The 24,859-nt window shown below is 47.9% G+C and overlaps 1 protein-coding gene across 3 annotated transcripts in view; it reads left to right on the top strand.

Moving 5' to 3' along the window:
- Positions 1-21,225: 21,225 nt before the first annotated feature.
- The window catches only part of THSD4 (thrombospondin type 1 domain containing 4), a 582,162-nt gene continuing 578,528 nt past the window's right edge, over positions 21,226-24,859 (top strand). The window contains exon 1 of one of the 3 annotated variants that reach the window (XM_041743611.1): positions 21,226-21,358. The gene's annotated coding sequence lies outside the window, so the exon portion shown is untranslated. Of the gene's footprint in view, positions 21,359-21,512; positions 22,052-24,859 lie in introns of those variants that run through there. The other 2 variants (XM_041743613.1, XM_041743612.1) reach the window with 2 other exon arrangements.

Genomic DNA, 24,859 nt, shown 5'->3' with positions numbered 1-24,859 from the left:
CAATTGTCCTAAGCATCCAGGAATATTTTATGCAGCTGTACTCCTAGCCTCTGTATTTCTTCTGGTTGCAAAAGATGACCCATTACTGCCTCTATTCAGGACAACTTACCACCTGTGCACAGGTTCTTATCCCTTCTTCCCACTTAAAGACTTGGGATCCCTGGGTGGCGCAGCGGTTTAGTGCCTGCCTTTGGCCGAGGGTGTGATCCTGGAGACCCGGGATCGAATCCCACGTCGGGCTCCCGGTGCATGGAGCCTGCTTCTCCCTCTGCCTGTGTCTCTGCCTCTCTCTCTCTCTCTCTCTCTCTCTCTGTGCGTGTGACTATCATAAATAAATAAAAAATAAAGATTCTGCATCTTTCTTTTGTATCCTTGATTTTTCCATGTCTAGTGGATCATCCCATTAGGATACCAATACATTGTAACATCCCTTCTTATATTTAAAAATACATCTCTCCTTGACCTCTAACTCCTCCTTTATCTATTTATTTTGCTCTCTTTATAGTAGAACTCCTCAAAACAACTGCTGCTACTAGCTTTACTTCCTCTCTTCCTGTTCTTTCTTTGGCCCTTATCAGTCTCCACAGGAATATTGAAAGTAGAATTCTCTTGTCACCAACTCCCATCTTGCTAAATATACTGGTCAGCTCTTATTAGCATTTATCATACTGTCATTTCCTTCTTTGGAGACCCTTTCTTTGCTTGAATTTTGGGGTAGCCCATTCCCCTGGCTTTCTTCTACTCACTTGTCACTCATTCATGCCCTTTGCTGGTGTCTCCTCCTCTTCTTTCCCTCTCAGTTTTGGGGTTCCAAAGGTTTGGCCTTCAGACTTGTTCATCTTCTGTCACTCCTTAGGTGATCTCACCCAGTCTCTTAACCATACTCTAATGTCCCCAAACATTTCTCTAGCCTAGACCTCTCCTCTAAGCCAACCACCTTCCTACCATGTCCACTTGGATGTCCACTGGACAGCTCAAAGTCTGCATGTTCAAAATTGAATTCTGAATTTCTTACAATGCCCCTTCCTCATACCTGTCTACTCTAGTTTGCCTCTCTCTCAATCAAGGGCACCACCACTTACTCTTATACTCAGGCTCCAACCCCTATACATTGTAACTGAGTTTTCTCTTTGCTAGGCCGACACTCCACATCCAAACCAGTAAGCATGCTTGGTTCCATTTGCAAAATACAAGCCAGATTCCAGCATAGCTCAACATCTTTACGTATTTTGATCTTTACTATTGTCTGTTGGGACCACTGCCATCTCTCTCTGGACCTACTCCAGCAGCTTCACCCTTCATCTCTCTTTGTCCTCTGTGCTCTCTCTCCCCCAGTCTATTCTCTCCATGGTCAGCCAGGAGATATTTTATTTTACTTTATTAAAGATTTTTCTTTAACAATTTGAGGGAGAGACAGCAGGAGCGGTGGGGGGCAGAGGGAGAGGGAGAAGCAGGCTCCCCCCACTGAGCAGGGAGCCTGATGTGGGGCTCAATCTCAGGACCCTGGGATCATGACCTAAGCTGATGGCAGATGCTTAACCAACTGAGCCACTCAGGTGTCCCCAAGAGATATTTTAAAAGCACAAATCAAATGTCAAACCCTGCTCAAAACTTAGGATGAAATCCAAATGCCTTACTACAGCTGCCTCTCTCTCTCTCACCTTCTCTCATGTCCTCCATTCTCACCACGCCAACATTTGTACTTTTTCTCAACCCACTAACTTTATTCTCACCTCATGACGTTCATATTTCCTCTACCCACTGCCTAGAATGCTGCCAAGGATCTTTGCATCATCACGTCTTCACATAATGTAGATCTCGAATACTTACTATTATCTGAAATTATAATGGCTGTTACTGTGTTTACTTGTTTATTGTTGGTCTCTAAGGCAATAGAATATATATTTCAGGGCACGAGTTGAGTCTGTTCTGTTCACTGATATATCACTGGTGCCTGAAATAGGATCTGACACATGGAAGAGACTCAATAAATATTTGTTGAATGAGTGAGAAATTATAATAGCTAGGATTTGTCAAGTACTTACTGTGCGCCAGATACCGTGATAAGGGCTTTACATGTCTTGTCTCATTTAACTCTCAAGCAACCCTATGAGAAGTTTACCATCATTTTACCCAGTTTCACAGAGGAGCAAAGCTCAGCATAACAAGATGTAAAAATCTGCCTAAAGTTACACAACAAGCAGGGGATGGATGCTCCCCACGGGAGATTAGACTACACGATGAAGGATGCTGGTCTATCGGTTAAAGTCCCAACGAAACTATGTGGGGCTCCCCTGCTTAGGAATCCTGCAGGTGGTCACCATAACGCCCCTGCCAGTCTAGTGGGAATGGCAAGGGCCATCCCCGCTGCTTAGGGAAGGACTCTCAGCCTCCAGTTGCCCCCCACCTCCCCAGGCCCTGGAAAGGGATTCCTATTTCAAGTGTGGGTGGGGCAGGGGAAGAGGAGGGGTGCCGGTGGAATGGCCCAGAAGCAGTCTACCCTGCGAGCTCAGATGTCTGATCTTTCAAGTCCAGGCTTTGACGTGGAACAAATGCCTGTTTCCCTGCTGTGTTCATCCTCCAGCTTTACTCTTCTCTTACTACCCTCCCTTCTTCCTCTTCTGAATGGTGGGGACATTCCCTTTAGGAGACCCTCTTGGTCTCCCAACAGAATGCCCTGGGTCTGCCCTAGAGGTCGTTGTCCACCCAAGGATGTGTGCCTGGATCCCTCCAGCTGAGGGCAGTTTCCAGCCCAGGACGCACATCCTCCTGGTGGGGACAGGCCAGGGGTGCCAAGGGAGTTGGCACAATGACAGTGGCCCGCAGGGGCTGGTGGAGAGAAGCGTTCCCTCCCCCCCCCACCACCACTCTGGGCAGGACAGCTCTGCGGGGCGCTCCCCGGACGGTCCCCCAGGCCTGAGCCCCACTGTCCCCAGCACTGACCTGCTCACTGCCCCACTCCCACCCCCACCCCCAGGCTTTCGTGTCTTCCCTGCCTCCCTCTCTGCCTCACTGTGCTTTTCTCTTCTTTCATCATCCCGCTGCATGGCCTTCAAGTCACTTTGTCAGTGGAGCTTGGCCCATCCTGCAGAATCACATAGATGCACCTCAGGCTTCTCCTCCTCCTTGGAGGGCAGGTGCACGTGATCCAGAGGTTCTTCACTGTTGGCCCCTCTGTCCAGAAACGCGGGCTGCCCCCCACCTGGGGGGTCCCCACTGTGGGCTGCAGCCAGGGAAGCCGGTCAGGCCCAAGTGCACACTCTGAAGACGGGCAGCCACCTGATTCTGGAGTCCTGGGGGGGGATGGGGGTGGTGGTGCGTGGGCCCTGCCTGCTCCTGTCCTGCTTTCCCCATGACTCCGACCTCTGCTCTTCCACAGTGTGCCAGAGCCACGCCTGCAGACAGTGGCACCACGCAGGCTGTTCCTTCTCGGCTGCAGAATGTTTCCTTGAAGAAACGCACACCTGGAAATGGAATTTCTGGAACGGTTCCTGGATGCTTTCCAGAGGAACCCTGGCAACATGTGCAAATACCCTTTTATTTTCCAGCATGGGACCAAATATTTCCTGTCTTCCTTTAGTGTGGAGGCTGGTCTCAGTAACTACCCAGGTGACGTGTTTCTGGGTGGCACGGGGGGTGGGGGGGATGGGAATGAGGCTATAAAGTGATACCTGTCAGTCTCGGTCATTTCCACCAGCACGATGTGGGTTATTATTTTAATGTCCCAGTGGGGATTATGGACTGGAACTCAGGGGGAAAAAATGGAAAAGAAAATTCTGGAGCTATCTTCAAAGAGATGGCATGTTAAATTACGAGAATGGATGTAATCTCTGTGGAATGAGGAGAGAGAAGGAGAGAGGGACAGACAGGAGGGGACTGGGCCTTAGGTACCTTGATCATATAATTGGTTCCCCAAACTGGAACAACACTGGGGGAGAAAGAGGCCACTGTTAATCATGACACTGGGAACTCAGGTGTGTCTTGGGCACACACGTATGGTCACCTAGCAGTAGGGTCACCTCTCTTGAAGGGGCTGGGTGATGACTCTCTTTGCCATAGCCCTGACACATGCTACATGACAGCAGGAAGTGGCGAGGAGATGGTCTATTGCTACAGCCCAGAACATGTGTCCTTTGGTAGGGCCTCGGGAGGGGCCGTCGTGAACTCCCACACATTTTCTTCCCTTGGCTGGCAAAGGCCTCAGCCTTTTGCTTGTTTTCACGTCCTTCCTTGAGGATGAGGCAGGTATGGTGAGGAAGGACACAGAGGCGCATGTACTCTCCAGAGGTCTCAGGGGAAGTAGGGGGATAACTATGGGAAAATTGATAGAATTGTCCAAAGAATCTAGTCAGCTACATAAATTGTTTAACCAGAGTTACCATTATGAGATAAAAAATTTTTTAAATTTATTTTTTATTGGTCAGTTTGCCAACATATAGAATAACACCCAGTGCTCATCCCGTCAAGTGCCCCCCTCAGTGCCCGTCACCCAGTCACCCCCACCCCTCGCCCACCTCCCCTTCCCCCACCCCTAGTTCGTTTCCCAGAGTTAGGAGTCTCTCATGTTCTGTCTCCCTTTCTGATATTTCCCACTCATTTTTCCTCCTTTCCCCTTAATTCCCTTTCACTATTTTTTATATTCCCCAAATGAATGAGACCATATAATGTTTGTCCTTCTCCGATTGACTTATTTCACTCAGCATATTTTAATATCATATGAAGAAACATTTAATTTTTATCTCATGAAAGGAGAAAAAAGGGGTAGGGGTGACTGGGTGATGGGCACTGAGGGGGGCACTTGACGGGATGAGCACTGGGTGTTATTCTATATGTTGGCAAATTGAACACCAATAAAAAATAAACATATATATATATATATATATATATATATATATAAACAACCATTACCACATCCACATAATTCCCCTCTTCCCTCAACTGAATGACAATGTACTTTGTCCCTACTTTGTTTCTAACCCAGTCCCTCTATTCTCTGCCCTGCTACCTCTTCTGGGGCCTTGATCTTTATTTTTCTTCAAAAAAGAACTATTTCTTAACCCTGACTCTCCATTTTTGATCTGTATCTAGAAAAGTACAGATCTAGCACCTTCCATCCCTGCTCTCCCCACCCCCTTCTCCCTAACCTGGGGAACCTGCATTTCTGCTACTCCCATTTTCTTTAAGTGTATCAGACCACAGGAAGGAGTTCTAACAGACTTCGCCCGGGTCAGTGTGGTTCACAGGAGGCTCAGAGTAGCAAAGCCATGTCTGACTGTCAGGTTTCTAAGGGAACCAGCTAACGTAGTAGCAAATGGATTCCAAGTTGGTTAAAATCAGTTTTAACTGGTTGTAGCCAGGTCATATCCAGCCTCCCGGGATCAAATTGGATAAGGCCAACTCAAGGAGAATAAAACATTTCAACTTGCAACAAATCAAACTGAGCAATTCACGCTGATTGAGACCAGATAAGCCTGGTTCCCGCTTGCCCTTATTGGGTCAGCCCAACATGAATCACAACAGTTCAGATGAAGGAAACTGGCTTCAGCCAGGTGATACTGCTTCGTATTAGGGGAAAATGGTGTAAAATGATTCTTGGCAGAGAGATTAATGATTCTTAGCAAGGGGATTCTAACTAAATCAAACCAGTTTAAAGTCCCATTTGTCAAAGTAGCCTAGTGCAAACTGGATCAAATCAGCTCTAATGTCAATAATTTTGCTTTTGCTGATTAAAACCAGCTTTGGCCAGTTTAAACCAGATCAACCTGGCAGCGTTGCCAGATGGCTTCAAAAATATATTAACTTTTTATCGAGGAAAAAAAGATGCCATTATCCATTGTATGTTATTTACATTTTGCTTACATAGATCATTAAAAGGTAAACAGTTTTTAAAAATCCAAAGCAAGCTCTTTCCTGATTCAGCACATGATTTGTAATGTTCATTGGTCTATAGCTTTCTCACACCATTAAAATGATTTCTTACACTCTTGAGTGTCCCCAGTTAATCAAATTGGGGCAGTTTATTTGCAAAAACAGAATGATTTTTTTTCTGATTATCTAAAGAGATCAGAGTCCTTCAGTGGGAGTGCACTCATCCCGCCTACCCCCAGTTTCGCTTTCCATTACTCATGGTCAACTGTGTTCCAGAAGCAAATGACCTTCCTCTAATGTAGGTCAGAAGGTCAATAGTAGCCTAATACTATGGCACAATGCCTGTCATGACCTCACTTCATCTCACCACGTAGGCTTTCATCATCTCACATCATAGGAAGAAGGGTGAGTACAGCATAATGAGATATTTTGAGAGAGACCATATTCACACAACTTTTATTACACTATATTATTACAATTGCTCTATTATTAAATATTGTTGTTAATCTCTTCTTGTGCCTAATTTATCAATTAAACCGTATCATATATATATATGTATATATATAGGAAAAAAACAATATATTTAGGGTTCAGTATGCCACTTCAGGCATCCCCTGGGGGGTGTTGGAACACATCTGTTGTAGATAAGGGGGAGCTACTATATATTACCAGGCACTGACTTTCTCACAATGTTTCTTGGGGGAAACCTCTTTTTTTCATGGGGACAACACTAAGATTTGAATTACTTTATCCAAAGTAATTACCAAGGGGTCAGGTCCACAATGAGACACATTTTCAAAGAGACAAGATTTCCCCAGCTCTGTGAGGACTCCGTCCCAGGTGGTACTGTTTCTATGAAAAATATGTTGACTATATGAACTGCTGACCATCATTCCATAATCTGATTAAAAACACTTTCACATTCTTTTTTTCTCCAAAGAATTTCTGAATCAGGGGCACCTGTTTGGCTCAGATGGTTGGGCGTCCGTCTGCCTTTGGTTCATTTCCTGATCTCAGAATCCTAGGATTGAGTTCTGTGTTGGGTTCCCTGCTCAGTGGGGAATCTGTTTCTCCCTCTCCCTCTGATCCTCCACCCCACTTATAGTCTCTCTCTATTGCTCATAAATAAATAAATAAATAAATAAATAAATAAATAAATAAAATCTTTAAAAATTTTTTCTGAATTAAATCCTAACTTGATATAGGGGTATTTGACACTTTTGGTTAGTTACAGACTTCCTGACTGAGCAACAGTACAAACATGAGTGAATTCAAAAGTATGTTGACTGCCTAGACGCCACCTAAATTGATGCATAATCACATTTATTTATCCAAATGGCAAACCAATACAGAAGCAGAAAGAACAGATGTAGAGAATGAATGAGAATACAAGGTGTATTGCAGTGAATGGTAAAACTGAAGTGGAAAGGTAATTTACGTGAACCACATTTAGAACAAATATATTTCCCAGACAAAGAAAATGTTGGAATTTTTGTTTCAAAACTGGACACTTACAAGCCTGCAAACCAGGTCTGATCAGATCAGACTTGTTTAAACAGTTCTATGCAAATGAAATTTATTCTCAATTGTTTAAGCTGCTAGATTAAATTGAATTAAAATGATAATTGCCTTTTCATTTCAAAGTTTGCACTGACCGTGGCCCCATGATGTCCTCTGGGAGGCTAGATGGTAAAGTAGGAGAACACGTCTCCCCTTCTGCACCCCTGACACCCACCACTGCTCTAATTCTCTGGCTCCCTTTGGGAAGAGTTGTTTGTGCATCGGGAGCTCTAGAATGCTCCATGTGTACTTGGAAGGGAAGTGTATCCTGCTGTCGGGTGGAGTGTTCTACAAATAGCAATTAGATTTGGTTGGTGTGTTGTTCAGTTTTTCCACGTCTTTGCTAATTTTCTATTTACAATATCAATTACTGAGAGAGGAGTTTTGAAGTCGTCAACTCTAACTGTGGGTTTGTCATTTCTCCATTCATTTCTCTCAGTTACTGGTTTTGTATTCTGAAATTCTGTTGTTGGGTACACACATTGAGGATTGCTGCCTCCTTGGTGACTTGACTTTTGTATCATTATGTGATGTCTTCTCTTTATCCCTAGTAATTTTCCTTGTTCTGAAGTCTACTTTAATATTAAAATAGCCATTCCAGGTTTCTTTTGATTAGTGTTTGCATGGTTTGTCTTTTTTTTCCATATTTTAATCTTGAACACACCTATGTCAATATACTTAATGTGGGTTTCTTTTTGGCAATATGTAGTTGTGTCTCATTATTATTATTATTATTATTTTTAAATTCATTCTTGAAACCCCTATCTTTTAACTGGGAAGCCTGATGGACACAATCCAAAATGGTCCCCAGTGATCCCTGTCTCTTAAATTTATGTTCTTGCTTCATCCCTGAGAGTTGCTCCTAACCAATATAATGTGGCAAAGGCAATGGAATGTCAGTTTCTTGATTACATCACCTATGAAACTTCCATTTTGATAGACTCACTCCTTTGCTGCCTTTGATGAAGGAAAGTGCCATGTTGGGGAGACTCGGATGCCAAGGAACTGAGGGCAGGTGTCTGTTAATATCCAGCTGAATACCGAGGGCCTCCGTCCAATAGCCCAAAAGAAATGGAATCATCCCAACAACCATGTAAGTGAGCTTGGAAGCTCCTTAGTCAAACCTTCATATGAGACCACAGCCCTGACCAACGCCTTGGTTGAAGCTCGGTGAGAACCCCTGAGGCAGAGGACCCAGTAAGCCATGCCTGGCTGGACTCCTGATCCACAGAAACTGTGAGATAATATTGTTGTAAGCTAAGTTTGTGGCAGTTTGTTTCACTGCAATAAATAACTGGTATATGTGTTTACACCATTTACATTGAATATAAGACTAAATAGGTTTGTGCTTAAATCACCATTTTATTTGTTTGCTTCTTTTTTAAAAAAAAGATTTATTTATTTATTCATGAGAGATACAGACTGAGAGAGAGAGAGGCAGAGACACAGGCAGAGGGAGAAGCAGGCTCCTCACAGGGAGCCTGACATGGGACTCCATCCTGGATCCCGGGATCATGACCTGAGCTGAAGGCAGGGGCCCAACCGCTGAGCCACCCAGGCTGCCCTATTTGCTTCTTCTGCTTTTCATTTTCCCTTTCCTACCTTTTCTTGTATGACTTGAATATTTTTTGTTTTCTGATTTAATTTTCTACTGAGATTTTTTTACCATAGCTTTTTGAAAGGAAACGTTTTTAATAGTTGCTTTAGGAATTACAGTACACATTGCTTTTCACAGCCCCTGTGGAATTCTATCTACAATTTCAAGTGAATTATAGAAACTTTATCATCATGTAAGTGCCTCCGGCATACCCTTTCATGTTGTAACCATCACAGTATTACATCTATATACATCGACAACTTCATCAGACAGTGTTATAACTTTTGCTTTCAACTGTCATATATATTTTAAAGAATTTAAATTCTATTATGTTTCCCAGATATTTGCCATTTCAGTTGCTCTGCCTTCATTTTTGTTACAAATTTTCCTGTGCTCTAATTTCCCATTTTGAAGAATTTCATTAGCACTTCTTAGAGAATAGGTTTGGTGGCAATGAATTCTCTTTATCTCATCTTCATTCCTAAAGGACTTTTTCACTGGATATAGAATTCTGGGCCGACAGTTCTCTTCTTTCAGCATTTAAAAATGTTCTACTTCCTTTCAGTTTCCATGTTTTTTTTTCTTTTTTTTTACAGTGGGTTTTTTTTAAAGATTTTATTTATTTATTCATAGAGATGCAGAGAGAGAGAGAGAGAGAGGCAGAGACACAGGCAGAGGGAGAAGCAGGCTCCATGAAGAGAGCCTGACGTGGGACTCGATCCAGGGTCTCCAGATCACGTCCTGGGCTGCAGGCGGCGCTAAACCGCTGTGCCACCGGGGCTGCCCAGTTTCCATGGTTTCTGATGAGAAATGAGCAGTCATGTGAACCTCTGTTCCCCTATAAGAAATACATCATTTTGTCTTTGGTTGCTTTCAGGACTTTTTCTTTGTCCTTATCATTCATCAGTTTGATTATGACCTGTGGGTTTCTTTGATTTTATCCTGTTTGAAGTTTGGTGAGTTTCTTCAAACTGTATGTTTATGTCTTTTGTGAAATGCTTAAATTTTTCTACCATAATTTCTTAAGATACTTGTTTCCATTCAACACTGTCTCCTTTCCTCCTGAGAATTTAATAACAAAAATATTAAATGTTTTGGTATTTTTCCAGGGATTGCTGAGGCACTGTTAGTTGGTGGGGTTTTCCCCCCAATTTTTTTCTGTTGTTCAGATTAGATAATTTTAATTGATTTATTCTTAAATTATTTCCACTCACTAACTTTATTTCAGTTATTGTACTATTCAGTTCTAAAATTTCCATTCACTTTATCTTTATATTTTCTTTTCTTTTTTTTTTTTTTTTTTGCGGAGACTTTCTATTTTTCCATTTGTTTCTAGAGTGCTTGCCCTTACTTCTTGGAATGTGGTTATAATCACTGCTTTATAAATCTTCTGAGTTAACATCTGTTGCTTTTCTCTGTCCTTGTCACTTGAGACTTTCACAGTTCTTTATATGCGGAGTGATTTTGGTTTATATCCTGGACCTTTTGAATATTATGTTATGAGACTCTGAGTCTGGTTTAAGTCTTAAGAGGAGGATTGATTGATTGATTGATTGATTGATTGATTTTTGGGGGGGTAGGCCATGGACAAGGTATTCTGGCTGTAAAATCCAATATGCCTCTTGGTCTCTGGTTCCAGTACCAGTTCTGTTTTCAAAGTGCAGTGCCATTTAGTTGAGCCCTGTCAGTGTGCTACCCAATGGTGAGTCTTGGGCATGGATCATGGTCTACCTTCTAGTTTAGTCCTCAAAACCTGTGTAGTATGCTGTTTAGGGTCAGAACCACACACATGGGGCTTGGAAGGAGCCTAAGAGTTCATACATCAGTTTGCGTCTTTGTTTTTTCTTGATCTCTCCATTCTCCACGATCTCTCCAACACTGTCTAGCTCCATGGAACCTCCACTCTGAGCCCTCCAGCCAGCAAGCTTGGGCTTTGGTTTCCTTGCTCTGCCACATGCTTCTTGTAACTATTTCTGTATCTAGACCCAAGGGGCAGGAAGACAGAGTGGAAAAAAAAAAGAAGGGAGATTTGCTGCATATTCCCATGATCACTTCTCCTCTGCTCATATAGAATGGTTTCCCCCCATTGGGGGCCTGCTCATTGCCACTGCCACCTTCACCCCCACTGCTGCCACAATATTGTCTGTGGGCAAGACTGGAAAAAAAGAAACAAAACCGAGAGGATTTCCTCCTCTCTCTCTGACTCTTAAGAATACCCTTTCTTGTTTCTTGAACCAGAAAGAGAGGACTTCCCTTGGAGCTCTTCCTGTGTGCCTCTGGAGCACACCTGTAAGTTTGTGACTGCCTCTGAGTCCAGGCTGGGCAACACTGGATGAAGAGAAAAATGACAAACTCACTCTGGTTTAGTGGAACTTTGCATTCTGGTCTCTTTCCCCGACCTGCCTGCTATAGTCTATGTTTTGGAGCTCTCCAATACCTGCTCCAATGATTCTGTCCAGGATTTATAGTTGTATTTAGCGTGTCTTCCCTTATTCTAGCTTTACTGGAATTAGTGTCTCCTTTCGCTTCTTAAATCATCGATCATTTGCTATGTGAAAAATGCTGTCTTTACATATGGTATTTATTGCAAAAAAAAAAAAAGTTGCATTAAAAAAATCTCAGTAATAGCTCTTTGTTATGGCCTAAAAGAGTTAGGCTGTCCACATCCTATTTTCTGAATCTATAATTAGAGGCATTTTTCCCAAAGACAAATTCTCAAAGGAACACATTCACACTGAGGTTGAACCACAGCCTCATTAGGCCAGCAACAATACTTTCAGTGGTTTTTCTTGTTTGCATCCCCCCTTTCATATTAATGTGGAAAAAATGCTTTGAGAAGACCATGAGAATTCTGAAATTTTGAGCTTGAATGACTGGGAGAGGCTGGCCTTCCCCCAGACATGGAGTACAGGCCTTCGAGGGGTAGGAGCAGGGGGATTTGTTCTATGTTCTGTACGTAACATGTTGACAGGAAGAACCTGCCAGAGTATCTAGGAAATGGGATCCTGGAGTTGAAGGTCAGAAGTCAGATTTGGGTGGCACGAACAACCCCTCCCCAAGAAGTTACTGTGGAAGGTGTGAGGAAGACCATGATGATGGGAGGGAAAAACAGCTGGCATGGCAAGAGAGGAGAGGTAGGGGCCATATACGGAGGTGCTTATGCCTCTCATGGCCAAGGACTTCCCACCACAGTGCCAGCCTCTGGATCGCTGCCCTGCAAACGCTCCCACCACGGTGCCCTCCCACTTTTTCTCTCACTCCCCAGAGCCTGGTAAATTCCCCAAATTCCCCCTAAGCTGCCCCCTTTCAGGGCCCTCTATATGGAGCTTATTCAAAGGCAGAGGGGGTATTTTGGTCACCATGACAAATCCACCGGGGAAGATTTTTCAGGACCTTCCTGATTCCAGCCCCTGGTGGAGATGATCTGGGGTAAAACTGCAGCCTTCTGTGGCCTCCCTGACCCATGCAAGAATTTACTAGGGCCTCCTAATTAGCACAATAACCTCTGTATGGTAAAGTAACAAGACTTTTCAAGCGCTTCACCACTGCCAAATTGTATTTGCAAATACCATCATGTTTTATTGTAACAACCACGCCATCAATCACAATATGCTGGGTTTTGTTGCAGTGATAAATCCATATCTCAGTGGCTTAACACAACAAAAGACGGTGCACATGTTTATGCAAAAAGGGGTGGTGGGTGCTTTGCTTTTCAGAGACCTCTGAGATCCTGGCTAACCAAGGCCACAACTGAACCATGGCTTCATGATCACAGCACCAGTGGGAAGGGAACATGATTTGTACACTAAGACTTAAAGCATCTGCTTAAAGCCCACTCTTCCTTTCCTTTTCCTCCCTCCCTTTCTTTCTTTTAATTTTTACAAAGAGAAGTCATATTCCATTGGCCAAAGCAAGTCACATGGCCATGCTTAACTGTGGGACAAGGGGACAGGAAGTTAAAACCTCTCTTACCCCTAAAGGGGAAATGCTGAACCTCAGGAATGACTATTGTGCCCTTAAGAATTATCTCCACGTAGGAGTCAAAGAACTCAGATTCCATTAAGTCACTTTTCCAGAGTCACATAGTTAATAAGAGCAGAGCAGGGATCCAGGTGCACGCTTGTTTAACTATAAAACCCACACACCTTCCATAACTGAGGTGGCTCCTCTTCATGAAACCGTCACATAGAAGATGGTTCTTGTTAGCTTCAAGGGAACCTCAGGTGCTGACAAGTAAAAACTTTGACTCCCAATTAAAGTGAGTCTTGTAAAAATGGGTTTCTTTTCTCTCTTCTTAAAACAACTGTTTAAAAAGAAAAAAGAACAAAAGAAAGAAAGGGAAAAAAGAAGAAAAGAAAACCAGAAAAAGAAAAAACAAGCAAGCCCTTTGGGTTGACCTCTGACCTGCACCACATTATCTAATTGCATGTAGGGTGATTTGGGTGTTTTCTCACTTGTGGTATTTTCCACTCATGGAACTGGGTCAGAAGAAGTTTGTATCTTTACATGCTTGTTCTTGCTTATATTTGTTCTCTGCTGGATCCTGTACCCTTCATCCATCCTTTGGAATGTTCCCATGACAATGGAAGAATGGCACTACAGCTACCCGGACAAAAGGGACAGACTGGGTGCATGGGCCAGCTTCTCTCAGACTTACAATTCTAAAAGGGAAGGTAGAGGCCAGGAGGTACTCTCAAACCATTCCCCACTTGAGAGAAGTCGGCAGCGAGTGTTTAGTCATATTATGCGGATGAGGAAACTGAGGCACAGACAGGTTAAGTGATTAAACCAGATTAAAACAAACTGTTAAGATTTTTTTTTTTTTTTTTTGCAAAATTGTAAGTTAGTCTCCTGTTCCCTCTACACTGAAGACTTCCATTTGCCCTCCAACTCCTGGGGAATGTGCCCTTAGGTATCCCAGCTGATGCAGGCGAAGCTCTACTTTGTCTAAAGACTTGTGCCTTCACACGGCTTGCTCTCTGATGGGTACAAGGTGTAAGAGGTGAGGAGGCAGTAAGATCCCTTCCCACCCCTTTTGGGCAGCTGGCCCCTGGAGCAGTAGTCCTCCAAACACTTTAGAAGAAATGCTTCTAAGGTCTCAGAACCCTTCCTGAACAAACCTGAAATCCATGGGAGAGTTCTAGGAAGAGGCATAGGTAATAGTACAAACTCATGTCCATATTGCTGGGTTGAGCCTCTGCACAAGCCCAAGAAGGAGACTTAGCAGTGTTCTTGCCTTAACCCCAAAAAAGGGAAAAAAAAACCACCACTCAATTAGATTAAATATGCTTTGAGTAGGCCCTGAAGTCCTCAGCCTCGGTGTGTATGAGATGTGGAACTCAAGATGACGTTAGTGGTTGTGATGGCTTTTTCTGAAAGCATGAGACTCCTAGTTTCCTCCATCCGTGGACTTACTAGGGGTGGAAATGAAAGAAACCATTTCAAATGCAGCTTGAAATTTAAAAAAAAAAGAAGCCACATACTTCTCTGTGTATGTCATCTTTTCCCAGATGGATCCGAAATGAGCCACATAATTTCCCTGTTGCAGAGTTTCTGAGAGAATCACAGATCTGAGAGCTGGAAGGGGCTTTAAGACTTGGGGCGAGCCAGTCCCCTCTTCTTCCAACATATAATACGTTCTTCCCATTTTATAGACAGGCGACTACTGGTCTGAGGTTGGTGATTCCTATGATGACAGGGTCAGTAGGTGACGCTGGTGGAGAGGTTGAGGGGGCTGACTGCTTGCTTTGACTACCTGGAACTGCTCCTTGCAGGTGGGAGACTGCTTCATCATGCAGAGACCAGTGCCACAGGAAACAGTAAAGGAGAAAAAGGAGAAAAAAACATAAAAGGAACATAGTCATGAACATCTTGGTAGCAAAGTCTGGCAAGATGTCACAACCGGCACGCAGTAGGGCCTCTGCGTACTGGAGGGAGGCAAGATGAAAGAGTGGGCAGGATAAAGCAGTGAACTTGGAGACTGGCTTTGTGAACCTGTAGCGGCCTGGGTTCGTATACAAGCCGTGTCTGGCCAGTGCTCACGGGCTATGCAGTATCTCTGGGACTTTATAAAAATTCATTAATTCAACAAGAAAGCCAGTTTGCTACAGAGAGAAGATTGCCAGGGAGGCCAAGGTGAACAGCGATTTCAGGCGCGGTGTAAGCTGATTGGCCTCAAACAGAGAAGCAGCTTCCTATGTGGAGACCCCCTAACCCCCAGGCCACCTGGGAGGCTTACAGCACTGCTCACAGGGTCGGCCGGCAACGGGTGAAGGACAAGACCTTATTAGGAGAGTCTCCCAGGAAGCAGGGGAAGGCAGACACAGGGCATTCTTTTAGGATGATGGATTTGTTTTATGTTGCATTTATTTTTTTCATTACAAAAGAATTGTGGAATGATGTTTTTGCCTTACCTTTTTTTTTTCTTTTAAATAACAGAGTGGATTTTTTTTCCCCCACTCTACCTTTGGACAAACACAGATCCGATCATCAGTCCCTGCTTAAACCCCCTCAGAGGCTTCCTCTTGCTCATCTGAAAATAACCCAACTCATAAAAATGGGCATAAGCAAACTTTGACAGATTCGCACAGTATCATTTACAAAATGATAAACTTCTGTATTGGTTGATTAATGGCCGCTCCCTAAGCTGTTCCCTGCCTTCTTCCACACTGGAACCCCCGAGCCCCCTCAATCCAGCATCTAGGGCAGCGGGGGCTCCAGGACCCCAAGCCTTGTATCTTTTCTGATGGGCTCCCCTGTTGCCTTTGTAGTTGTCAAGGGATTATTAACTACTCCTGCAAGGCTCAGCAGTCAGACCTCAACCCATCCCTGTCCCCCTTCCCTCTTTTCCCGTGGTTTCTGAGTCCTGGCCACTCTTCCTTCTGCTCCTTGCATGTGTGTCATGCCTCTCAGGAAGGCTTCACAAATGTGCTTCCTTTTGTCTAGAATAGTCTCTCCAACCCTGGCCTCTTGTTACATTGGCTAACCCGTAATCATTCATTGTCAGCTTCAATCTGTATAGTTGGGGTAGATGAATAAAAGGATGACCCATCACTCGTGTTTAAGGGGAGGCACTTGCAAGTGGACTTAGTCCATAAATGACAATTATCTTCATCTAAGTGATCGGTCCCAGAAGGAGAAAGGGATTCTGCGGACATGGAGGCTGTGATGTCCACTCTTTCCTGCTCAGTGTTGCCGCTCCTGAGGAGAAGCAGCTTCAATCTGGGTGATGCCTTCGAGCTGTGAATATTATCGCCTGCAAAGAGGGAGAAGAGAAATAATCTGAATATTTGGGATTCCAAAAGTTGTCTTGTACCAGGTAACACGAAGTTTCCTATCTCCTCTGACCAGACATGGGGCAGGAAGGGAGAAGAGTGAAGGGAGAGAGGGAACGGGAATTAGATCATCTGAAATGTAGCCTGTCAACTCTGGTGCTTGATATGCCATCTAGAAGCCGTTTTGCTTCCGTCCTCCAAGCAGGTGGCCACAGCTCTTCTCTTGCATGGTTGTGGATTACAGGTCAAGTAGGGGACCAGCCCCAGGCAGGGGCATGGGAACTTGGGACTTGCTTTTAGGTTGACATCCCAGATCCCCTGGAGGAGGAAGAGAATGAAATGAATTAAGGAGGCCAGCAGGGGAGGAAAGGCTCCTTAATACTCACCAAGACACTTAGAAGCACTGCAAGGGCGCCTGAGTGGTTCAGTCTGTTAAGCATCTGCCTTCAGCTCGTGATATTAGAGTCCTGGGATCGAGTCCCATATTGGGCTCCCCACTTAGCTCCTGCAGCTCCCCCTGCTTGTGCTCTGTCAAATAAATAAATGAAATCTTTAAAAAAAATTAAAAGAAACAGCTTAAAACGACAGACAACAAGGTTACCAGCTCACAACACGGTCGTATCGTGTTGCGTTTTTGTGCTTTTGCGCTTCCCTTATTTCCTTATTATTTGTTGGGCACAAGCTTGCCCTGACTTCACAGTCGACAAAGGTATACAGCCAAGAAAAATAAGAGGAACAATTTTATAAGCATTGTGATGGGTCCTGGTACCTCGCTGGAGCCTGAAATTAGGGGTTTGGATGTGTGTCTGTTTCCCTTCCACCTCCGCATGCTAACAGAGCACGGATAATACAGGGGTTTCCTTCCCTGCTGGGACACAACCCCCTGAGATGCCATCCGGATGAAAACACTAGTGTTTGTCAAGAGCGTAGAGCAGTATTTTTCAAAGTGTAATTTTTGGAATTCTAGCCTCAAGAAATGTTCTGCTGGTAAAAGGATTCGTGGTCAGTGCTTATTAGTGAAGTATGGGAGCTGCGCATGTTTCCCTACAAAGGTCCGGTTGTCCCGAGTTGCCTTCCTGCAGTTGCTCCCACTTTGCTCTTGCTCTGGCTGCACATGCTCTGAAATCCCAGCAGTATGCTTCTCCCTCAAGCATTCGGGAGCCTTTGCCATGTGCCAACACCGTGCCCCGGCCTGGGGCACCCTGGGAGGAATGGCTGGTGGCCCGGGACGTGGCTTTCGGCAGCGGACAGGCTTGGCGACGGGTGGGGGGCAGTGCAAGTCCTCTGTGGGACCCGATCATTTCTCATCACAGCTGAGACAACCAGTGGAGTGAAGGGCACTATTAATTTTAATTAACTGATAATTATACCAGGACGACAGGTATTAACTGGGACTGTCCTGCATGTTCCAGAATTGACGCATGACCAGAGAGTTACGTTTTTTTGGTCATCTTGGGAGGCCTGGGTAGCAGTTACAGGGGAATGGTTTCAGTTCATATGGAGAGGGGCTTGCTAACAGAGAGCCTCCAACAATAGTATGGGCTATTTTGTGAGGTAGTGAGCCCCTTGTCGTTGGGGATATGCAAGAGGGTAACTAACAACTCATGCTCTACAACGTCGGCTAGGGAAGACATTGACATGCCAGGAAGTCACCTGGGCTACATGACCCCTGCTAAACTGAGGTGCCTATCTGACAAGGGTCCCTAGCTTATCTCCTATGCGAGGACCAGATCCTGCCAATCCGACTTATGCATACAGATATACTAGGATAAAGGCAGAAATACAGCAGGACTGAAAGAAAACAAACTTGCTGTTCAGCATAATTAATATTCACCGGTGCCTACGCATATGTAAATATCTCTTTGTTTACAATGAGATTGGATTTCACAGTATAGCCTTGACTTTATTTATTTTTTTAAAGATTTTATTTATTATTCATGAGAGACAGAGAGAGAGAGAGAGGCAGAGACACAGGCAGAGGGAGAAGCAGGCTCCGTGCAGGGAGCCGGATGTGGGACTCGATCCCGGATATCCAGGATCCCACCCTGGGCTGAAGGTGGCGCTAAACCACTGAGCCACCCGGGCTGGCCTAGCCTTGACTTTAAATAAAGAGAACATTTGGGGTGCCTGGGCGGCTCAGTCCCTTAAGTGTTTGACTCTTGATCTGGGCAGCTCAGGTCATGACCTCAGGGTCCTGGGATGGAGCCCTGCGTTGGGCTCTATGGTCAGCAGGGAGTCGGCTTGAGGATGCTCTCCCTCTGCCCCTCCCCTCTGCTCATGCGTGCTTGCTCTCTCTCTCAAATAAATACATTAATTAAAAAAAATGTCTATAAAAATGAATAAAGAGAACACAGGTAAGCCAAATACAGTCACTACAATGTGACCAAGTGTGACGTGGATCAGAATCAAGTTCTGAAGCAGCATCCTAGGTCCACTGGGTCAAGTCTGGTCGATAATAATTGAACTTTGGTTGTGCAAGATGTTGACATTAAGGGAAGAAGATAAAAAGGGAATTCCTTGTACTATTATTGCAATTTGTCTGTAAGTCTAAAGCTTGCTTCTACAAAATCCATATGCTTGACCTTAAGGCCTGTTCCGACCAGGCCCTGCCTGCAGAACTCCCCTCATCCTTGAAGACTCAGCCGAGACAGAACATCCTACCTCTGCCCCCCCTCCAGGAGTCTTCAGATGCTTCTGCATATCTCCCGATGATACCACCTGCTAGTATAATTTCCTGACTGCACGGCACCTCTCCCCCACTTACTTCTCTGAGCTACTTTTGGACTGGAACGTCTCTTCATTTCATCTTTAGCAGTAAGTCTATCTTTTTTTTTTTTTTAACATTTTATTTATTTATTCATGAGAGATACAGAGAGAGAAAGAAAGAGAGAGGCAGAGACACAGGCAGGGGGAGAAGCAGGCTCCATGCAGGGAGCCTGATGTGGGACTCGATCCCGGGACTCCAGGATCACGCCCTGGGCCAAAGGCAGGCACCAAACCGCTGAGCCACCCGGGCGTCCCAAGTCTATCTTTTAAATGGATTAATGGATCAATCCAACTTGAACAAATCTTATTAGTTTCGCTTTCTCTGTTGGAACTGTGGTAAAATGGGATACCTGGGTGGCTCAGTGGTTGAGCATCTGCCCTCGGCTCAGGTCACGCTCCCGAGGTCCTAGGATCAAGTCCCGCATCGGGCTCCCCGCAGGGACCCTTCTCTCCCTCTGCCTGTGTCTCTGCCTCTCTGTCTCTCATGAGTGAATATATAAAATCTTAAAAAAAAAAAAAAAGTAATTGTGGTAAAATATGCATTACATAGAAATGACCCTTTCACCCGTGTCTAGGTGTACAATTCAGTGGCATTAAGTACATTCCAATGTTGTATAAATTTTCTACCATTTTAAATGATTTCAACTGGTCAGAATTTGCTAGCGCTGTTAGATCCGCTTAATCTGGACCTAGGGGACCCATGACACTCGGAATTACTTAAATCCCACTCACACCAGGTGCCTCCAATCAAAATTTGTTTGATCAAGTGTGGAATTACTTCTTCCCATTTGAACCAGCGCGGATCACTCAAAACTGGCTCTGCCCAGGCTCCTGGCCAGCAGCTGGCCCACGGAGTCGGTTCTCTTTCTTTGGCCCGATCTCTTGGGCTGCCAGTTTCTCTTTGCTCATTTTTTCCCCCTGGGGCTCCCTGCCCCGTCCTTCTCCTTTCTGCTCCCACACACCGTGCTCACCCCTGCGCAGCCTGGCTCTGGGGCAGGGCCCGGCTCTGGGGCAGGGAGCTTGCGTTCTGCAGCCATTCTCACTGTCCCTCCGTGCACCTGCACTTTCAGAACAGCTCCTGCGAACAGGCTTTAGGGGCAGGCCCCACAAACAGGCTGAGTCACAGTGAGGGAGGCTGCCCCTTGCAGTGTAAGGTCAGCCCTCTCCCTCTCCTGGGAGGGGAGGCGTCTTCTCAGTCACTGCTTCCTACCTCACCAGCAGTAACCATCTTGGTTTAAACGCAAGGAGTAGAGCACTGCGTTAGGAACCAAGCTCTAGTATTTTCCTGCCATTAACTAGCTTCTCTCACGCTGTCCTGGGACCACACTGCCCAATTAGTAAAAGGAAAGGCTTGGCTATGCCGAGGAAGGTTTGATGACGACAGGGATGATGGTGGTGGTGGTGGTTTGCAGCAGGCTTTTTCCTTCCCACGCTGACCCTAATAAGACAAGACAGGGTGCTGGGTCACTCCGGGGTTTCATGCACACCTCATGCCCCTTGCTGGGAACTTGAGGGCCCTGTCTCCTTGGCCTTTGCCTTGCAGGGCCCCAGCAGGTCTTACCTTGTGACCTGTGCGTGAGCACAGGAGTGAGGGCACCCGGGCGCCCTTTGGAGTCAGGCCTTCTTCCCTGCTCGGGCTCCCAGGGAGACTTTCCTTGGTTCCTGGGCTCAGCCTCAGGCCTATCCTGTTGCCAGAGTGATTGTTCCAAACACAAGGATGCGCGGGTCCGCCTGGGCCCCTCTCGGGCTCCTGCAGCGCATCCCCGCCCGCCCGCCGCGCTTGCTCCCTTGGGCCCTCGCCGCCCTCCCATCTAGGCCGCCCTCGGGTTTCCGGGGTGCTGCGGGTTCTCCGGGGGTGGGGGTGGGGGTGGGGGTGGGGGCGGGGGCGCCGGGGCCCCCGGGGGCGCGGGGTGGGGGCGCGGGCCGGCCCTTCCCGCGGCGGCCGCCAGGGGGCGGCAGGCGCGGCCCCGATGACAGCGGGAGGCCGCGAGCGGGGAGGGCGGGGGGCGGGGGGCGGGACGGGGAGGCCGCGCGGGTCCCCGCAGGGCCGGTCGCACACTCGGGGCCCGGCTCTCCGCGCGCACCGCAGCCGCCCGCCGCCCGCTCGGCCCGACGCCGGACCGCGGCGCAGCGGGAGCCCGTGCAGGCGGCGCAGGCGGCGCAGGCGGCGGAGGCGGAGGCGGCGGCGGAGGCGGAGGCGGCCGTCCATGCGGCGGGCTCGCGGCCGCCCGGCTCCGGGAAGCACGCGGGGGCGAGGCGGGGGCAGCCTCCGCTCCGGGACGCCGGCCGCCAGGTGAGCTGGGCGCCCCGCGTCCACCCCGGCCCGCCGCCGCCCTCCCCGGGGCGCCCCTGGACCGCGCGGCGGGGGGCGCGGCGGGGGGCGCGGGGCGCGGGGTCCCCGGCTCTCCTCCCTCCCTCCCTCCCCGGGGACCCGCTCCTCCCGGGCCGCCCTCCCGCTGGGGACCCCGGGGTCGCGCCCCGGGTCGGGAGGTGGGGGGAGAGGAGAGCCGCGGGGGGGCCCGGAGGGGTGTCGGGGCGCGGGGCGCGGGGTCCCGCCTCTCCTCCCTCCCTCCCTCCCCGGGGACCCCCTCCTCCCGGGCCGCCCTCCCGCCGGGGACCCCGGGGTCGCGCCCTGGACCGCGCGGGAAGGGGGGAGCCGTGGGCGCGGGGCCGGGGGTGTGTCGGGGCGCGGGGCGCGGGGTCCCGCCTCTCCTCCCTCCCTCCCCGGGGACCCGCTCGCTCCCAGGTCGCCCTCCCGCCGGGGGGCCCCGAGGTCGCGCCCCGGGTCGCGGGGGGAGGAGGGGCCCCGGGTGCACGGCCGCCCGCGCTGGGACCCCCGCCCCGCCCCGCCCCGCCCCCCGCCCCGCGCCCGGGACCGGAGCGCACGGGCTTGGCGCGGCCTCGGGACACTTCCTCGCGGGCGCCCGGGTGCCTGCAGCCCGACTGGCGTCCACAGACGGAGCTCGGGAGCCTTAGAGAGCTGCAGGTAGGGGAGTTTACCCTGATTGACTGATTGATTGATTGATTGATTGATTTTTACTTTGAAACAACCTCAGCCCTAACTTGGGAAGGGGACTGCCGGCGCTCTCAGGCCCGCTTCGCATCTGGAACTCGTGGGTCCCGTGTTTCCTGAGCCGTCCACACCCAGCCCCCCCACCATCCCAGCCTCCCCTACTGCCAGTTAAATTTGCATGCTTGCATCCCTTCCAGTCTCGGTGACCCCCCAGCACCCCCAGTAAGCGAATCCGAAACCTCCATCCCGCCTCCAATCAGCCTGGGTAGCTGAAATGATTGTGGGGTGCCTGTTGGAGTTGGGAGTAGGAGACGTGGAGACCGACAGAGGTCTAAGGAATCACCTTGTCCAACCCCGCACAGCGGCAGGCACCCAGGCACAGAACAACAGGCTAAAGATTTTGCAAAGATCACACAGCTCTTAAAACCTGCGTAGCCTGAGTAGGTCTTTATTGATAAAGGGATGATGAAGGGGCTTAACAGGATCTTACCGGGTCTCAGTGATATAAAGAAGCAAACATTTTAAATACGAGATTTATATACGGCACTGCTCAATTCCTATAGATTTTTGTTGGCATCAGAGTTGAATTCCTTTAGAAAACAAAATTCTGGGGACGCCTGGGGTGGCTCAGCGGTTGTGAACTGTCTTTGGCTCAGGTCGGGACACCGGGGTCCCAGGATTGAGTCCCACCTCTGGCTCTTCGCAGGGAGCCTAAATCTCCCTCTGTCTCTGCCTCTCTCTGTGTGTCTCTCTCATGAATAAGTAAAATCTTTAAGAAAAGAAAAGAAAAGAAAATCCTAGGCTTGGAATTAATGCGAGGAAGCATGTGGGAGTCCTGGGACTTTCCTATAAACCTCTGCAGGGCTGGAGCTGGGATTTCCCAGAGGTCCCGGCCTGGGAAATGAGTTTGGGTGATCACCATCCAGAAACCTCTACTGAATGAGCCCCCTGGCTTGGCCTCTGGCGAGGAGGGCTGGTCTGGTCAGATGCGCTCACGTGACCGCTACCCCCCCCCCCCCCGCGGGCATCCTGGGGTCATTCTGATTTGGCTCCTCGTCACTATCTCCTGCCCTGAAGAAATCTTTCTAACTGGCTGTTAGGAAAAAATGAGTAAAATAAAATACAGTCCAGAGTTGGGGGATAAGAACAGGGTTGGATATTTGGGGTGGGAGTTTTTTGGGGAAAGGGTTGTTTTGTTGCCTAGAAATGCTTATTGTGATTGCATCCAATTATCCTAAAGGGTAGGGGGGCACTACCCTCCCCTCCTTCTCCAGCTCCCCAGCACCGCTTGCCCCCAGTTGGCTGGCAGTCTCAGTGTTTGGGTGTCCTCCGTGCCCCCATTCCATCCCCCATTCCATCCCCCTTGTGTGTGCCGAATTCATTACGGAGTTCCTTCTACATTCTTTTGGGATAATGGCAGGAGGTCACTTTCCTGTCGCCCATCCCTCTGCCCCCTTCCACGTAAACCATGTCCACGTTACAGTAATAATCTCCCCTCTTGACTCCTAGCCAGGAGTCACTTTCTTCATTTTAATCCATCTCCTTTCATGCTGACAGATTAATATTCCTAAAATTCTGATTATGCCACATCATTCCTCTCAAGAAATCACAGTGGCTCCCCAGGATTCACTTTTATTTAATTCCTCTCCAACCGATATTTTTGGGCATCTGCTGTCTTCCAGCGACTGCTACTTTATGAGGCTTAAACTGAGAACAGGCCAATATCCTTGCCCCTGGATCTGTTGACAGGCCAACAGATGAAAAATAGCCACCCGGGAGAGAAAAAGGTGTCTTAAAAGAAAAAAAAAGGTAACCATAAAACAATGCAAAACCTTGGGGACGCAGATGAGGGAGATGCTTTTTCTGTGTGGGAGGAGCTAGGAAAATTAGGGCATTAGAGCAGGGCTTTGAAGCACGAGGAGGAGTTCAAAGAGATGGGAGAGGGTGGAGGGGGAGAGGGCATGCCAGGCGGAGCGGAGAGAGGTGCGAGGACCTGGCGACGTGAAGGTGCTGGTGTGGACCTGATAGACGGGACGTGACAGCCAGTCTTTGTCTCGGCAGTTACAAATGTCTTGATTCCAGTCTGCCGACCCAAGAGCGGCCCACCTCTTCCCTGCCTGATGTACCCGGTGTCTTTACGGTGGTCTCGCGTGCCCTCTAAGCCACAGCTCAGAAATACAGACCTCCCCTCTGCTCCTCTGAATTCTCCTAGGAAGTGTTCTCCAGTCTGTCTTGCACACACTCCTCTCTCGCCTCCCTGAACCCATCTTAAGTGCTCCACTGCCTCCTTTGCACGTCCCGTGTATGCAGCCTGGACACGTCCTGGTGAGCCAGCCTCCTGTCCCAGGCAGCCTGCGTTGTCTCAGAGTGGCCACTTGGCCTCTCCTTCCTGACCCTTTCCAGCCCACGGCCAGCACCAGCCGGCTTGACCACTTGTCAACGCAGCTGGGTTGGACCTTCCCTTGCACCTGCCCTCCTTTCTCTTCTCTCCTCTTTCCCCACCTTTTTTCTTCTTCTCTGTGTGCAGAATTGTGATATGCATTTACACCTGCGTGGATGTCAGGGTTCCATATGTATTTACTGACTCTAGGTTACCGCAACGGACTGGCCACGTTAGGCCAGGAGCCACAGCATGACCCAGGCTGGCACTGGGAAGAGGGCCTGCGGTGGGAGGCTCTCTGGCCTGAGGACACTTTGTTGACTCTTGCCCTCTTTCAGGACCCCCTGCTCCCCCTACTTCCCTCCTCTGCGGGCCCTGTGGGCTGATGCTGGGACCCCTCC

Source organism: Vulpes lagopus, chromosome 2 (genome assembly GCF_018345385.1).
Source record: "Vulpes lagopus strain Blue_001 chromosome 2, ASM1834538v1, whole genome shotgun sequence".
Classification (NCBI taxonomy): domain Eukaryota; kingdom Metazoa; phylum Chordata; class Mammalia; order Carnivora; family Canidae; genus Vulpes; species Vulpes lagopus.
The sequence above is the reverse complement of the archived record's forward strand: the minus strand, read 5'-3'. Positions and strand labels throughout refer to the sequence as shown.